Source organism: Pongo pygmaeus, chromosome 13, assembly GCF_028885625.2.
Source record: "Pongo pygmaeus isolate AG05252 chromosome 13, NHGRI_mPonPyg2-v2.0_pri, whole genome shotgun sequence".
NCBI lineage: Eukaryota > Metazoa > Chordata > Mammalia > Primates > Hominidae > Pongo > Pongo pygmaeus.
Window position 1 is genome coordinate 123,951,780 of NC_072386.2, and position 16,486 is coordinate 123,968,265.

The 16,486-nt window shown below is 54.8% G+C and overlaps 1 protein-coding gene and 1 pseudogene across 1 annotated transcript in view; both read right to left on the minus strand.

Moving 5' to 3' along the window:
- Positions 1-10,645, minus strand: part of OBP2B (odorant binding protein 2B) — a 26,476-nt gene extending 15,831 nt beyond the window's left edge. The window contains exon 1 of the mRNA XM_054501310.1: positions 10,623-10,645. The gene's annotated coding sequence lies outside the window, so the exon portion shown is untranslated. The remainder of the gene's footprint in view (positions 1-10,622) is intronic.
- LOC129043936 (lipocalin-1-like) lies at positions 9,401-16,255 on the minus strand (annotated as a pseudogene).
- Positions 16,256-16,486: the final 231 nt, after the last annotated feature.

The following is a 16,486-nucleotide window of genomic DNA, read 5'->3' on the forward strand; positions in this document are numbered from 1 at the left end:
GAGACACAGCCATAGGAATGACTGTGGGACGGAGGCGTATTACACTCAGGCCCCTAGAAGCAGGAGGGGCGGGGCCTCACAGAAGCACCAGGGCCTGTCTGGAGGCACCGGGAGCTGGAGGAGAGTGCGGGCGGAGCCTGCACTGCGGTTCCCACGTTTCCCACGGGAAGGAACGGAGGAAGCAGGGTAAACAGGCTCAGGGCGGGCTGGTTTCAATAATGTCCCGGGCCCTGGGGTGTGGGGGCTGGCTGTCCCTAGCTGTCTGGTCCCTGCCCTGGGGAGGGTGTGGGCTCTGGACTGGTTGGTTTGCATATGGAAGGCACACTTACAGACAAGTCATCTGCTATTTCTAGAAATTAGCCAACTCCAGGAGAAGCACTTCCCCCAGGGTTAGCAAGGCCCCAGATGTCAAAGCGCCCAAATTCAGAAAGTAAAGGCCATGGTTCCCACAGAGAAGGTGTCAGAGACAGGTCACGCAGTCATTTGAAAAGCAAATTACTGTAAAGAATCCCCAACTGGTAACAGGAGAGGGGCTACCAACGGGTAAAGAGGACTCTCAAACCACAGAAATAACAGAAATGGGAGCCAGCTCTACCCCAGGGCTGAGGCTGCGCACCGGGGCAGGAACAACCTGGAAGGTGCTCAGGCCTCCCTGGAGACGGTGTGTCTGTGGCCCCGGGGATGGCACAGAAGTTCGCTGACTTTGGGTACCCAAGAACTCACCGAAAGCCACCCGTGGGGCTACTGCTGACTTCACTGGGGCCGAGCTCCACCTGGCATCCCTCTTGCCAGCCAAGCCCCTCACGACAGAGAATGAAGAAGACCTCTGAATCCAAAGGGAAGCCCCTTCCTCCAGCGACCCCCGTGCCCTCTGTGCACGGGGCCCAACAGTGCACCAGCTATGAAGGAGAAACGTCGACAGGGTCCAGATCCAGTCACACGCAGGATAATTGAGAGCAAATTTGAAACTGAGGGGCAATAAACCCATAGCTGGCATAGAACCCCAATGGCAAAGGATTCAGAATGTGGGGGTACACACTCGCCCACCCCATCTGCTTCCCCCATTGTCAATTTCTTCTGTTTATTATTTCCTTTCTTCTACTTTCTTTAGGCATAATTTGGCCATTTCTTCTTAAGGTGGAGGCTTGGGCCATTGACTTAAGCGTTTATTTTTCCTACTAGAACCGTTTAAAGCTATAAACTTGCCACCCCTGCAGCCTTAGGTTATGTAAGATTAGAGCTTTAGGTTACCAAGAGGGAAAGCTCTGCTACCAGGAAGCACAGTGAGCGCTCCAGGAAACCTGCTGTGTTGGCTCCACCAGGCCATGCTGGGATTCTCATGCCCCCAGATGAGCAGGTAAAGGACAGAGTTACTGTATACTAGTGGGTATTTTATACTGATTATGTATATTGGTGGGAGTTGACCCTGATTATGTGTATTGGTGGGTAATTATTGACCCTGATTAGGCGTATTGGTGGGTAATTGACCCTGATTATGTATATTTGTGGGTAATTATTGACCCTGATTATGTATATTGGTGGATAGCTGACCATAATCATGTATATTAGTGGGTAATTGACGCTGATTATGCCTATTGGTGGGTAATTGGCCCTGATTATGTATATTGGTGGGTAATTGACCCTGATTATGTATATTGGTGGGTAATTGACTCTGATTATGTATATTGATGGGTAATTGACCCTGATTATGAATATTGGTGGATATTTTATCCTGATTATGTATTTTGGTGGGTAGTTGACCATGATTATGTATATTGGTAGGTAATTGACCCTGATTATGTCCATTGGTGGGTAATTATTAACCCTGATTAAGCACATTGGTGGGTAATTATTGACCCTGATTATGTATATAGGTGTGTAGTTGACCTTGATTATGTACATTGGTGGGTAATTGACCCTGATTATGTGTATTGATCGGTAGTTGACCCTGATTACGTATATTGATGGGTAATTGACCATGATTATGTATATTTATGGGTAGTTGACTCTGATTATGTATATTGGTGGGTAATTATTGGCTCTGAGTATGTATATTGGTGGGTAATTATTGACCCTGAGTATGTATATTGGTGGGTAATTATTGACCCTGATTGTGTATATTGGGGGGTAGTTGACCCTGATTATTGTGAGCTGGTGAAGTGGCTGCTACTTAGGATGAGCAGAGAGGAGTGAGTCTAAAATTCAGGAGATTCAGGGAAGCACCCACGGGTGCCTTCCTGCCCAGTGGTGACCATGACAAAGCCACTACAATGACCAGAGCCTGATGAGAGCTCTGACCCAGGGCTCAGACACCTTGGAGATGAATGTGCAGCTTCCCCACTGGGCAAACAACCCAGAGGGTGAAGGGAGCCCAGAAATGCAATGGCCGATGAAGCTTCAGTGACGATCCCATGGGGCTGCTTGTATCTGTGTGGCTTGAGGGGTGGAGGACAGACAGTCATGTGAGACCCCAACCGTGTCCTCCCAGACGCATCCTCCTTGTGTACACAGGCAGCTCCCGGCCGCATGCCCCATGACTCCTCGCTCGAAGGTTTTCTCTGGATGCTAAAGCGTGCCCAGCCCACACCAGGCAGATTGCATCGCAGGCTGGTAATGTCCCTGTTGTGGCCGTCAACCCAGCACAGCCAGATTGGAGGGCAGAGCAATCTGAGTGTGCTCTACACAGGGCCGAGGGAGACCCCACCTGAGACCCTCACCTCCTGTGTTCTCTTTATAGTGACTCTACACCTGATGGTACCTTTTTCCAGTCAAGATAAGCTGGATAAAATTTTCCTGCATCAGTAGTAACAAGTGGCTCTACCTGCAGAGTGGGAGACATCGGTGACTTGGGCCATTTCTTAGCTCAAGCGTGCCCTCTCCTATTGGGATTGTGAAGTGCATTTTGCTAAATGGTGAGTTCCACTTCCCATTGTGGTCTAGGAGCTCCCGTGTGACCAAGCCTCCCTCAAGTAGCAATGATTAACTCTGGACAAAATGCAGAAACCACTCTCCCAGGGCAAACAGACGCTGCAGGTTGGTCAGCACCTGGAAGAAGGTGATGGCACTGGATGAGTTTCCCATTCTCACTGCTTTTATCTGGAGGGCAGTCCCTGTCTGCACCACATGGAGCAGATCAAGCTCTGGTAGACACCCTGCAATTTTGCTGGCTTGAAGAACCAGAGGACAGAGTCCTAGGCAATGATAGCTGCTGGAAAGTGAAGAGAGAAATTCAAGAAAGAAGAGAGCCCCAAGTTCTATGCAGAAACCGTCCAAATCTCAGGCTAACCCCTAAAAAATGAACACACAGGAAAGACACGAAGCACCCCAGCAAAGGCTAGAAGAACTGACTGAAATGTGAACTGAATTGCTGTGCACCACAAAAGAGGCGGAGCTTACAGCTGGAGGTCAAATAACTTCCTGCTTCAAAACAAAAACCAGGCCAGGTGCGGTGGCTCACTTTGGGAGGCCCAGCACTTTGGGAGGCCGAGGCAGGCGGATCACCTGAGGTCAGGAGTTTGAGACCTGAAGGGGGCCAGCCCCTCCACACCTGCAAGTGTTTCTCATCAAGTAGGACGAGAGACTGAGAAAACAAGACACAGAGACAAAGTATAGAGAAAGAACAGTGGGCCCAGGGGACCGGCGCTCAGCATATGGAGGACCCGCGCCAGCACTGGTCTCTGAGTTCCCTCAGTATTTATTGATCACTAGCTCTACTATCTCAGTGAGGAGGATGTGGCAGGACTATAGGATAATGGTGAGGAGAGGGTCAGCAGGAAAACATGTGAGCAAAGATCTCTGTGTCATAAATAGGTTTAAGGAAAGGTGCTGTGCCTTGATGTGCACGTAGGCCAGATTTATGTTTGACTTTATACAAACCTCTCAGTGCAGTAAAAAGCAGTATTGCTGCCAGCATGTCTCACCTCCAGCCATAAGGCGGTTTTCTCCCATCTCAGTAAATAGAGCATACGATCGGGTTTTACACTGAGACATTCCATTCCCAGGGATGAGCAGGAGACAGATGCCTTCCTCTTATCTCAGTGAGGCCTTCCTCTTTTACTAATCCTCCTCAGCACAGACCCTTTACGGGTGTTGGGCTGGGGGACGGTCAGGTCTTTCCCTTCCCACGAGGCCATATCTCAGGCTGTCTCAATGGGGAGAAACCTTGGACAATACCCAGGCTTTCTTGGGCAGAGATTCCTGTGGCCTTCAGCAGTGCATTGTGTCCCTGGTTAATCGAGAATAGAGAATGGCGATGACTTTTACCAAGCATACTGCCTACAAACACTTTTTTAACAAAGCACATCCTGCACAGCCCTAAATCCCTCAAACCTTGAGTCAACACAGCACATGTTTCTTCGAGCACAGGGTTGGGGCTAGGGTTACAGATTAACAGCATCTCAAGGCAGAAGAATTTTTCTTAGTACGGAACAAAATGGAGTTTCTTATGTCTTCTTCTTTATACATAGACACAATAACAGTCTGATCTTTCTTTCTTTCCCCCACAGAGACCAGCCTGGCCAACATGGCAAAACCCCGTCTCTACTAAACATACAAAATTTAGCCAGGCCTGGTGGTGGATGCCTGTAATCCCAGCTACTCGGGAGGCTGAGGCAGGAGAATCGTTTGAACTCGGGAGGTGGAGCTTGCAGTGAGCCAAGTTCGTGCCACTGCACTCCAGCCTGGGCGACAAGAGCGAAACTCTGTCTAAAAAAAAAACCAAAAACCAAAAACCAAAACCAGCACTCTTTACAGGAACATAACAAAACCCAGAATTTATACATCATTCAAACTGTTTAGGATACAATCCAAAATTATTATACACATGAAGAAAGGAAAATGTGACCGTTCTCAAGAGAGAGGACTGACTCTGAGCCAACATGGAGGCAGCTGACTGGGACGCCAAACAAGCGACCACAATACTGAAGCATGTGGGGGAAATAAATGTGCTTGGAATGAACGAAAAGACAGGTGCTCTCAGCAGAGAAACAGCAACTGCAAACAGCAACCAAATGGAAATTCCAAAACTAAAAATCACAACATATGGAATGAAAATTCACCAGATACAGCTAAGAGAAAACTTGAGACACCTCCATCAAAATGAAGATGTGTTAATAGAAATAATCCAGCCCTATGCATAAAGAGAACAAATATTGAAAACGAAAAGAGCTCGAGCCCAGGAGTTCGAGGCTGTAGTGAGCTACGATTGTGCCACTGCACTCTGGCCTGGGCAACAGAGCAAGACCCTGTCTCAAAAAAAAAGAGAGCCTCAGAGACTAAGAGACAATATTCAAGGGGCTAACACCTACGTAATTGAGTCCCAGAGGAGTGGAGAACAATCATGGGCAGAAGAACCACTGAATCATTTGAGGATATAATGGATAGAAATCTACCAAGTTTTATGAAATGACAGATACAGAAAGCTTAGAAAACTCCATGCAGGATAAACAGAAAGAAAACACATTAGGTACATCAAAGTCAAAGTACCAAAAACCAGATTTAAAGACAGAATTTTCAAGCAACCAGAGAAAAAAGACACATTACATACAGTAGAAGAATGAGCTGACTAAGCATTGAGATCTCACCGGAAACCATGCAGGCCAGAGACAGGGAAACCACATCTGTAAAGTGTGGAAGGAAGAGAACTGCAGTTGAGAATTATTATTATTATTATTATTTATTTTATTTATTTATTTTTTTTGAGACAGCGTCTCGCACTGTCACCCAGGCTGGAGTGCATTGGCACAATCTCAGCTCACTACAGCCTCTGCCTCCCGGGTTCAAGTGATTCTCCTGCTTCAGCCTCCCAAGTAGCTGAGATTACAGGCACACGCCACCACACCTGGCTAATTTTTGTATTTTTAGTAGAGATGGGGTTTCACCATGTTGGCCTGGCTGGTCTCTAACTCCTGAGCTCAGTGATCCACCCTCCTTGGCCTTCCAAAGTGCTGCAATTACATGTGTCAGCCCGGCCGAGAATTCTGTGTCTGCTGAAAATACCCTTCAAGAGTAAAAGCAAAGTGAAACACATGCGGATAAAACAAAATGGAAACAATCTGTGGGCAGCAGCCAGCAGTATAAAAAATGCTATTAGGTTGTGTTGGTGCAAAAGTAATTGTGTTTTTTCTCATTACTTTTAATGGCCAAAGCTGCAATTACTTTTGCATAAAAGTATATATACACATATATATATATATACAAAAGTACATATACTTTTGTATAAAAGTATAAAAGAATGCATAAAAGCCATTCTTCAGGTTGGAGGGACGTGATCAGCATGGAAACAGGACACTCAGGATCAAAGAGCACTCAGCACAGAAGGTCTGTGGGTAAAGAGAAAACACCCTCTCCGTTCCTTTATCACATGTGGGACTGCTTCAAGCAAGCTCTGCAGTGCTGTGTTGCGGCGTCTCCAGCATATGTAGATGTGATGCGCGTCAGCAATGACATGAGGGAGAGCACCTGTGCTGTCACAAGGTCTGTGACATGAGGCAGAGCGGGGAGGACGCACCTGTGCGGTCACAAGGCCTGTGACATGAGGTAGAGCGCACAAGGCCTGTGACATGAGGCAGAGCGGGGAGGACGCACCTGTGCTGTCACAAGGCCTGTGACATGAGGCAGAGCGGGGAGGACGCACCTGTGCCATCACAAGGTCTTCATGTTTTAAGTAAATGACGCAGTGCTCGCTCCAAGTCCACTGTGAATAAGGATGCCATTGTCACCCCTAGAGCAGACACTTTTAAAATAATGCAGAGAGGGATAATGAAAAAGCTGACACATGAATTGAGATGAAATTGAGAGGAACAGAGCCGTTAGGGCTGATGGGTTGCCCTCTGACCTTCCGTAACATCTTCCAAGGCGCTCTCCGGTCCTCTTTCTTCACCACTTTCTTCACAGCCCACTTTCTTCCCCACCAGTCCTCCAGGGACACCTCCTCTGCAGATGGCCCGTCCGCACCAGACCCTGTGCCTCCCTAAGAGGTTGATTATAGTCCAGCGCCTTCCAAACTCCCTTTCCAGCTCCCGTGCAGTCACGCTCTGGTCCACATGAGAGTTCTCATTATCGCTGCACGTAGCGAGGGGTGCTCCCTTCTGGGGTGCATGCAGGTGGGGTGTCTGTCTTCTTCTATCACTGCTGCCCCATCATCCTCTCCTCTCTGCACAGTCGCCCAGTCTGTCCCTGGGCCTGGGCTCTGGCACTGGCCCTGCGGGAGAGGGGGTTCTGGCTTCCTCGTGGAGGTTGTGTGGAGCACGCGGAACTTTATGAGCTACGGGTGCTCGTATGGGCTCTTTGCACTCATCTGTGTGGCGTCTGAAGACTGGTACAGAGACTCGCGCACCTGAGATGGGCGTGCTGGCCGGCATGGTCACATCTGCCTGCTGCAGGTGACACCCTCTACAGCCGTGTCACCCCTGGAGCCCAGCAGATGGGAGATGGAGCTGGGCTTGGGTGGCATCTGCTATGAGTGAGAACCTCAGACACCTCATAAGAACCAAGATTCATCTTGAGATGCAGAAAGTGGAGCCCAAGTGGAATCGGGTTTCTTTTATTTTTTATCGTATTTTTTGATACAGGGTCTTGCTCTGTCCCCCAGGCTGGAGTGACATGATCATAGCTCATTGCAGCCTCGACCTCCTGGGCTCAAGCAATCCTCCCACCTCAGCTTCCTGAGTATCTGGGATTATAGGTGTGCACCAGCAAGCCTGGCTAATTTTTTTTTTTTTTGGTAGAGATGGGGTCTCGCTATGTTGCCCAGACTGGTCTCCAACTCCTGGCTTCAAGTGATTCTCTCACCTCAGCCTCCCAAAGTGCTGGAACACAGGCATGAGCCACCATGCCTGGCCAGAATCGAGTTTTTTGTTTTGTTTTGTTTTATTATACTTTAAGTTCTAGGGTACATGTGCACAACGTGCAGGTTTGTTACATATGTATACATGTGCCATGTTGGTGTGCTGCACCCATTAACTCGTCATTTACATTAGGTATAGCTCCTAATGCTATCCCTCCCCCATCCCCCCACGCCACAACAGGCCCTGGTGTGTGATGTTCCACACCCTGTGTCCAAGTGTTCTCATTGTTCAATTCCCACCTATGAGTGAGAACATGCGGTGTTTGATTTTCTGTCCTTGCGATAGTTTGCTGAGAATGATGGTTTCCAGCTTCATCCATGTCCCTGCAAAAGACATGAACTCATCCTTTTTTATGGCTGCAGAGTATTCCATGGTGTATATGTGCCACATTTTCTTAATCCAGTCTATCATTGTTGGACATTTGGGTTGGTTCCAAATCTTTGCTATTGTGAGTAGTGCCGCAATAAACATATGTGTGCATGTGTCTTTATAGTTTTTTTTTAAATGCAGTCTTGACCCATCGCTGAGGCCCTCGTTAGGGGCCGGCCCCTTCCTGAGCAGCTGATTGGTCCACACAGCAGCCCTGCCCTAATCAGACGGCCCCACTGGAGGGCCACTCCCCACCAGCCCTCATTGCCCCAAGGCCAGGTACCAGACAACCAGGGACAGCCCCTATGCCCTGGAGCAGAGAAATGACTCATGTTAGCTGTCTACAGGCAGCCGGTCACCTGCTAGCCTTTCCACTCCCTCCCCTGAGCTCCGCAGGCTACTGTCCTGTCCCGGGCGCAAGCCACCCCGTGTGGCCCTGCTGGGCAGCCGCCCTCTCCTGCGGAGCAGCAAGTCACTAAGAGTCTGCCTCTCCTCGCTCCCAGCATCACTGTGCAATGCTGCGCCATCAAAAGAAACTTTAAATCCTACAAACCGCCAGCGTCAGGAAAGGCGCCTGCGCCAGGTGGGACCTCTGGTGGCTGTCCCCAAGCTGGGAACTTGCTGTCCCAAACCTACCCAGGCACAGAGAGGGACAGCGTGGAGCCAGGCTCTGGGGGCAGTGCTGGTGTGGTTCCCCGGGGGACAGGACTGGCTTCCCCAGGGAGCTCAAGCCCGAGCCACACCCTGCCTGGAGCTGCTGTCCCCTCCCCCCACGTCCAGCCTCACGGACTCAGCATCAGTGCTGAGGGCACTGGTGGCCCTGCCCAATCCACTCTGGGTGGCAGCTGCACTTGGTCCCAGGCCTTCCGGTCTTACTTGTGCAGGACCGAGGAGCAGAGCCCTGCCGCCCCCCCCCCCTGCCAAAGCCTGAGCTCAGTGGGTAGCTGACCTGCAGGAAGCACCCCGGGACCTTCAGGCCGAGCCACCAGCACACACACCCCTGCCAGGCCCCTCCCACCATTGGCCTGCGGCACCCACAACGGAGAACTGGGTCCAGGCTGGTTCCCTGTCCTTCCTCCCATTTCCCACCCCTCCCTGCACCCAAGGGGGCACCCAGCCAGCACCAGCCCCCCATCGAGGGACCCCACAGACAGGTGGAGTCAATGGGAACTGCTGAAGCTCTTTATGGAGAACCAGGAGAGGGGGTGCAGAACGGGGGAAAGACAGGGGGTGGTAGGAATGGGTGCGGCCGGCAGGGTTCTGCAGGGGTGGGGAGCTTTTTCCATGTCCCTGTGAATGACGGAGGTGCTGGATGGTGCTGTCCTTGGGCTCCTGAGGAGCCAAGGTGTCCCCTGCCCTGGAAAGGGGGGGAGGGTAAGGCCACAACAGAGAGGGTGGGAGGGGGATGCGACGTGGGGGTGCATGCGGGCTCTCAGGTGCTGCAGTGTGGGGGCACATGTAAGCTCTCAGGGGCTATGGTGTGGGGGTGCATGCGGGCTCTCAGGTGCTGCAGTGTGGGGGCACATGTGAGCTCTCAGGGGCTATGGTGTGGGGGGCACATGTGGGCTCTAGGGGGCTGTAGGGTGGAGGCACATGCTGGCTCTCAGGGGCTATGGTGTGGGGGGCACACGCTGGGCCAGGCTCTCGGGGGCTGTGGGGTGGGCGCACATGCAGGTTCTGAGGGACTAGGGTGTGGGGGCACGTGTGGGCTCTCAGGGGCTATGATGGGGGGGGGTCACACACTGAGCTCTCTGGCTGCAGGTGCGGGCTCCAGCCTCCAGATTGGAGTAGATGGAGCAGGGATCCCCCACACAGGCTGCCCACAGAGCTCCCTGCTGAGTGAAGAGGCATTGGGGCGACTGCAGGCCAAGGGGAGGGTACGGGAAGGACAGCGATGCTGTCCGGGATTCTGGCTCTACCCACACCTGGGCAGGTGACCTAGGGTGAGTCTCCAAACTCTGGTCCCCTCGTGCAGCCAGCAAGGGGCCCATCTAACACAGCGAGCACAGGCACGCCTGCCACTTTGCTGAATCTTTGAGCAGCTCCTTGGGTAAGCAGAGTCACAAGGATGGCTAAGGGTGAGGGGTGCTGAGGAGGAACCTGAATCTCCCGCCTGCTCCTGCCCACGGGGCTGCAGGGTAGACACCGTCTCCGCCGGCAGCCAGCAAAGGTGGGCTCAGCACTGTGGGCTTCTCAGCTTCCCAGGAGTCACGCCCAGGGCAAGAGTGCAGGCTGATGCCCAAGTGTGGGCAGCTCAGGAGCAGAGCTCCCACCTGCTTGGCTTAGGTGGGGCGTCTCCTACCCAGGTAGGAGTGCGGTGGGTGGGAGAGACCCCATGGCCTCTTGAAGTGCCACTGAGCCCCAGGGCTGGATTTTCTCAGATGTCCTCTAAAGTTGTTCACTCACCCTAATCGCTCCATGGAGAGCAGGTTTCTGCAGGAAAAGGAAGCACAGGCGAGTCAGGAGACCCCAGGAATGAAGTCAGGACCGGGGCCCCTCATCAGCCACCAGCTCCACCACCCCAGGAAGGACAAAGCCAGAATTAGACACAGCGCAGTTACACGCCTGTGCAATGCGGCTCTGCTGACGTCCCCATGCGGGGACATGGGGGGCTCTGCAGGGCCATGCGTCCTACCGCTCTGCCTGGGGATGAGGATGCTCTCCGTGCTGAATCCGCGGGCTCCTGCAGCTATCTCAGAGTCCTCCAAGGCTTCCAGGTTGTTCTCGGGGTCTCTGCCTGTGGGTGCCAGGATGAGATGTGGGTGCTCGAGGCAGCACTGGGCAGACGGCACCCCGTCCCAGTCTGGAGGCCTGAGCTGGGCTGGGGAAGGGGACCTCACCCACCGTGGGGGGACTTGAACCCAGAGGCCCTCAGGTTGGCAAAGTGGGACCAGGGTGCCGTGCACGGCTGAGAAGGCTCCCGCGGCAGCAGAACTGGGAGAACGGGAAGGGCTCTCCGTCCATCCCCGAGCATCTCCCTGAGTGAGGATGGACGGCGGGACAGGCCCGCCCTGGAGGAAGCGCCTCTCCCCTCGGGGGCACCAGGGCACTGCCTGTCCCATTCCTCTGTCATTCGCACATCGCTGGCTCCACGGAGAACTCAGGAGCCTTCACGGGCCTCGTCCTCCGACGGGGATGGCACTGATGCGCCACTGTCTGTGGGAGCCACCGCGTCCAGAATTCAACCCCGGGAGCTGGAACGTTCTTTCCATGCAGACTCCTGCTCACATCCCCATTCCTCTCCCCGGCTGGACACCCCACAGGAACGCGCTCAAGGATGACACTGCAGGGAGCGGCCCCGGGGGAGGGCCTGGCCCACTCTGGGACACGTGTGACCTTTGAGCCCCTGTGCTGACAGCCGTGGCTCCTTCCTGCCTCTGCTGCAGAGACCGAGGCCGGGGCATCCCAAATCCTGAACTCCAGGGTGGGAACTGGGGCCTTTATCAGGAAAACTCATGCTAAAGAAACTGCAGTGGGTTCCTGGGTCCCAGTGGCTTCTCCCACGGGGAAGAGGGTGCAGAGGCCAAGGGAGGAGGGAGGACGGGTGGAGGCATGGGTTGCAGAGTGGGGGTGCGGGACCCACCCAAGAGCTTCACCCCTCGGACCGGCTTCCCGTGCAGCTCTCCCTCACAGTAAAAGATGTAGTGGTCCTTCACGTGTGACCTGATGATGTATGCCACGTGCTTGCCCCCGTCTGCAGAAAGACAGCAGCACAGTCCTGAATTAGCCACTGGGGCCTTCAGAGAGGATCCCAGGACAGCGTGCGTTGCCAGGCCCAGCAAGCCCCGCAGCTCCTGCACCCTCCCAGCCTCCCAGAGCTCCCTGACCCAGGTGCCCCACCGGGCCTGAGCCCCAGGCCATGGGACCCCCACTTCCCAGGAACCTGATGCACCTGAGAGGCGGCCACATCCCAAACCAGTGAGTCACGGGGGGTTCCTCTGGGTATGAAGTCTGCGGAGGTGGGAGTTGGGGTGCAGTCCCCCGCAGCCAAATACGACTCTGCTCCTGGCCCTGCCAGAGCCACAGCCAGGGCTACAGGGAAAGCCCAGAGGGTCCGCCCAGGGACAAACCCGTCACACCTGGTGTTTGGGGTCAGGTGTTCACATTTCTAATGCAAATTGACCAGTGGGAGAGGAGAGTGGGCTTTTAGTGGAGTCGGGGCAGCAGGCCAAAAGGCCACCCCAAAAAGGCACTGGCTGCCCCCCCACATCCAGCGTGTGTTTGAGTTCAGGCTCTGGCTCAGGCTCCGGGACTCACTGGCTGTGTATTTCCCAGCTCGCCAGTTTTCTCCAGGACGACCTTCACCTCCTGGCACCGGCCACTTATCCTGGAAAACAGAAGCCGCCTGGCAAAGCGGCCCTGGCCTGTGCCTCCCCCGGCCCTGGAGCAGCCACGCTGCAATGCCCTACAAAGGTGGCCCTGAGTCTGCCACAGGCCCATGGAGGAAGGTGCTTCTCTGCATCTCAGACCCAGGCACCAGCGGCCCCTCCGGGTCACACGTGGCAGTTCCCGGGATCTCCCAAGGTGGCCAGAAGCTCTGCACCGCTCCTCCTGGTGGCTGCCTTCCCAACCCCCCTGCCCCCAACACATTTCCTGCCAGAGGCACCCGGGCTGCCTGGTTTGCAGGCAGTGTCTGTGGCATGGGCCTGAGCCTCATCCCGCCAGCTGCATTTTTCCTTTTGGAGACATTCAGGGGCAAGCCCCATATCCATCATCATCTGGCCCAGAGAGGGAAAGGTTCAGTGAGGGGCTTTTGGGGAAAAAAAAAAAAAATCAGGGTCATTGACAGGGTCAGTGACTTCCTAAGATTCAGCCCCCAGGACCGGAGCACAGGCACTGCATGCCACTCAGGAGGGAGCCACGCGGGTGAAATCACACAGGTGAAAAGTCAAGACGTGAGCCACGCGGGTGAACTCACACAGGTGGGAAGTCACAGACGTGAGCCACGCGGGTGAACTCACACAGGTGGGAAGTCACAGACGTGAGCCACGCGGGTGAACTCACACAGGTGGGAAGTCACAGACGTGAGCCACGCGGGTGAACTCACACAGGTGGGAAGTCACAGACGTGAGCCACGCGGGTGGAACTCACACAGGTGGGAAGTCACAGACGTGAGCCACGCGGGTGAACTCACACGGGTGGGAAGTCACAGACGTGAGCCACGCGGGTGGAACTCACACGGGTGGGAAGTCACAGACGTGAGCCACGCGGGTGAACTCACACGGGTGGGAAGTCACAGACGTGAGCCACGCGGGTGGAACTCACACGGGTGGGAAGTCACAGACGTGAGCCACGCGGGTGGAACTCACACGGGTGGGAAGTCACAGACGTGAGCCACGCGGGTGAACTCACACGGGTGGGAAGTCACAGACGTGAGCCACGCGGGTGGAACTCACACGGGTGGGAAGTCACAGACGTGAGCCACGCGGGTGGAACTCACACGGGTGGGAAGTCACAGACGTGAGCCACGCGGGTGGAACTCACACGGGTGGGAAGTCACAGACGTGAGCCACGCGGGTGGAACTCACACGGGTGGGAAGTCACAGACGTGAGCCACGCGGGTGGAACTCACACGGGTGGGAAGTCACAGACGTGAGCCACGCGGGTGGAACTCACACGGGTGGGAAGTCACAGACGTGAGCCACGCGGGTGGAACTCACACGGGTGGGAAGTCACAGACGTGAGCCACGCGGGTGAACTCACACGGGTGGGAAGTCACAGACGTGAGCCACGCGGGTGAACTCACACGGGTGGGAAGTCACAGACGTGAGCCACGCGGGTGAACTCACACGGGTGGGAAGGCACAGACGTGAGCCACGCGGGTGAACTCACACGGGTGGGAAGGCACAGACGTGAGCCATGCGGGTGAACTCACACAGGTGGGAAGGCACAGACGTGAGCCACGTGGGTGAAATCACACAGGTGGGAGCCGCACAGGTGAGCGCTACACAGGGACTTCAAGGGGGTCTTCTCCATGGTGTCCTATGTCCCCTCTTGGTCATTCTGCAAGCCCCATCCCTGCACTTCTCCAAAGCAGAAATTTACTGCCAGGACTACAAGTCCAGAGTCTGCAAGCCCTGCCTGCTGGCTCTGACTCTGATGGGGGGTAAACACCTTTTCCCAAAGGGGCCTGCACAGCACCAGACATTTCCTAGTCGGAGGAGGTGGTGGGCGGTGCCCAGCACTGCCCCTGATAGCCCACAGGGGCCTCTACTCCCTCAGGCCCCCTCCAGCCGAGGCACCTCACTGGCACAGTTTGCCCTCAAGCATTGCCTGAGCAGGCGGGGCTGAGAGAGGCCTCCCAGTAGGTCTGCCCACCTCCCCAGCACCAGAGCTCTCCTGGGTGGGGAAAGGGAAGGCCCTAGACCAGGTTGCAGGCTGCCCAGCGGCTGGCAGACACTCACGGCATGGTGACCTTGGCTTCCAGTTTGCCCCCTTCCAGGGTCGTGAGGGTCATGGGTGTCACCGATTCCAGATTCATCTCAGGGAACTCCCTGTCCACCGTCATGGCCTTCAGATACCACGTCCCTGACACCTAGAGAAAGTTCCTCTCTATCAGGCTCAGGCCGACAGCTCCAGAGCCTCCCCCTTCCCTGGCCTGCAGCCCCCAGACTCTACCGCACCCCAAGGGCTGGAGACGGGGAACATTCCCCAATCTAATCCACCCAGAAAACACCTAGCACCCTCGCCAGGTCCACCCGAAGGTGGCTCCAGCCCTCGCAAGTTGGCCAGGACCACAGGAGCCCTCACCCCCAGGAGAGAAGTGAAATCAGCCAGACCCCCACCCTCCCAGCCCTGCCCTTCTGCACCCTGGCCCCCCCAGACCAGACCCCTGCTGCCCCATCTCACCATCCTTCAGGGCAGGGCTTTAATGCCCAACCTGAAAATGAGGGTCTCCTTGGATGGGGGAGGGATGGGGTCTCCATCCAGCAGTCTCAGCCTCGCTCTGTGGCCCCCTCCAGCCCACCCTCCCCATCCAAGCCTCACATCCTGAATCTCCTTGTCTGAGGCCAGGAGGTGGTGGGCCTGTAGGACAGCAATGAGGCCGAGGCTGACAGCCAGGAGCAGGGGCTTCATCTCTGGGGTCTGAGTCCACGGCTGCTTGACAGGTCGCTTGCTGGGGCTGGGAGAGGCTGTGCCAGTCCTCCCACAGCCGCCCTTTATACCTCTGGGCTCAGGATCCCCCAGGCACGTGGCACAGGTGACTGACCAATCCCTTCCTGGTTGTAAACCATGGCGAGTTCTGCAATGGAGCAGGTAACGTGCCATTGTTATTGGAGGCTGGTGAATAACAGCTTGTTAATCCCAGAGGATCACCTGGACAGGACTAGGTCCAGAGGAGTGGGTTTGCAGATTTCACCTGAAGGAAAACTGAAGGGAGTGAAGGGCGTGCAGGCCACCTGGGGACGTGTGCGGCAGTAACAGGCGCCCTCCAGCCATCCCACACGCGCTGACGTGCACACCACCAAGGGGGTTTGGGTTGGAGTCCGAGGGCCGTGGGCTTGGGGCTCGGCTGAGCTTCCTGAATCTCGGGGCAGGTTACTTGGCCTAAGATTCATCACGGAAAAAAAGGGACCCTCCTGTGTGAACACGATACCATGTGCATTTAAAGAGGGTGTCCACACTCCTGAGCAAGGCGTGCAATAAGGACCCTCTCTGCTCCACACACAGAGCAGCAATAGGTCAGACAGACAGAAGACCAAGACAGGTGTGTGTGTGCGTATGCATGTGTGTACATCTATACATGCACACACACACACAAACACACACACACTCACACAAACACACACACACTCACATAAAACCAGGAATGGACGAGAACCGCAGGCTGGTGATGGGGCAGAGGCAGGGGCCTGTCAGCTCCAGGTCCCAAGGCAGGCAGAGAGGGCCTGTGTCCAGCTCCTGGGAGTGATGGGAGGGGCTTCCCTGACTCCAGAAAGGAGGCTGAGAAACCCTCCCTGACACATCCCAGGGCTGTAACTTCGTATAACTTAGTGGAGCACTGTGGGCATAGGAAGGCAGGAGGACATCGACACAGCCTCGAGAGCAGAAGCTGAGACAAGCCGTCCTCGGAAAGGATGACTTTATCTGTGACATGCTCTGCATCACTGCAGAACAGAAGCCTGGGACCCGGGGCAGAGGCTACGAAACACTGCTAGACAGAGAACAGTGACAACAAGATGGAGGAGAAAGGCAGAAATGCAGAGACACAATATCCTCACCTTGAAATGAGCAAGGCCAGGTTCCAAATTACCCAAGGAAACACCACA